The sequence below is a fragment of the Penaeus monodon genome, chromosome 19, assembly GCF_015228065.2.
Source record: "Penaeus monodon isolate SGIC_2016 chromosome 19, NSTDA_Pmon_1, whole genome shotgun sequence".
Taxonomy (NCBI): Eukaryota; Metazoa; Arthropoda; class Malacostraca; order Decapoda; family Penaeidae; genus Penaeus; species Penaeus monodon.
Window position 1 is genome coordinate 14127894 of NC_051404.1, and position 1202 is coordinate 14129095.

At 36.0% G+C, this 1202-nt stretch overlaps 1 protein-coding gene across 1 annotated transcript in view; it reads left to right on the forward strand.

The window, feature by feature from the left end:
- LOC119585075 (AT-rich interactive domain-containing protein 1A-like) overlaps nt 1–1202 on the forward strand; it is a gene marked incomplete at its 5' end in the record, with an annotated part of 7824 nt that overhangs the window by 307 nt on the left and 6315 nt on the right.

Here is a 1202-nt window from a genome sequence, read left to right on the forward strand (position 1 = left end):
TCAAGAAAAATAATACTTGTTTCTTGTGTATTTTGTCCATACAGAATACACAAAATAATGTAAAATTTTCTGTATCAGCCACATTTTTTCTGTATCACGATAATGTACTCCCCTCGTTTCCTGTTACGTGCATGGGTTACGTTCCAGTTAAGTTGTTAAAAATTGAAGCTAACGGTTTAAGAAACACTCCTAATTTATTTCTTTTATGAAGTAAATTACTATTTTAAAATCATAAATCTAACTGAGTGAAAACAGGGTTGCATAAACAGGACGCACAGTTAACTACAGCGTGGCAAAACAGAGTCACTGCAGCGTGGTGACCAAGTGTATTGCAACAACTTAGTGCAACTTGAAAACACTGAGTGAGACTAGTGTACCTCTGTCAATTTTGTGCTTGAAGGGTAGGCATGAACACGTTAGCAATCCTTGTCGAAAGTTCATATTGTAGCTTGTAGTTTGAACTTGCTTGCATTGCGCTCAGAATTTACCTCTGTGATACCTTATGATAGCTTACTAAGTTCATATATTCCATTTACCTTAATAATGCCAAGAATCTGTACAGACAGGCCAAACTGTTTTTGCTATATTTGTGGTGAAGTAACATTCAGATATGAAAACACTGACGGCAAAGTGAGTGACGAGAATAAAAACTGTGACTTTCATGTGTTTTATAATCTGTGTCAGGCTTCTCACTACATGGACAAAATATACGCCTTTTGCCATCCCTATGAGTTGGAGAGAGCCTAGCGATCACACTCCAGATTGTTATTTCTGCATGGCCAACGCATATGGTACCAACATACAAAATCCAAACATACTGTAAAATATCCTAATTTACCACGTGCAGTGAGACCGGTACTTCACAAGGAAGACTTACCTATACCTGACTCTTCAACACAAGAAACACAAAGTGACTGAAACACAAGGGATGGACCAAACACTTGAGCTTTTAACTGTTCTTCAGGTGAATCACATGTAGTTGAGTCTGGTAGATCTGCATGATCTTGTGCAATTAAACTTGTTAAAAAAACAAGCTGAACTTCTCGGTTTTACGTTAAAGGGCTGCAATATCAGCATGATTTGTGAATTTATGAAATACAGTTGTAAAATTTAATCATGTTACCACAGGAAAAATATGCCTATTAGAAAAACCCTGAAAACATTTGAGAAAAAAATATAAAGTTCATCTACTTTAATTTTCA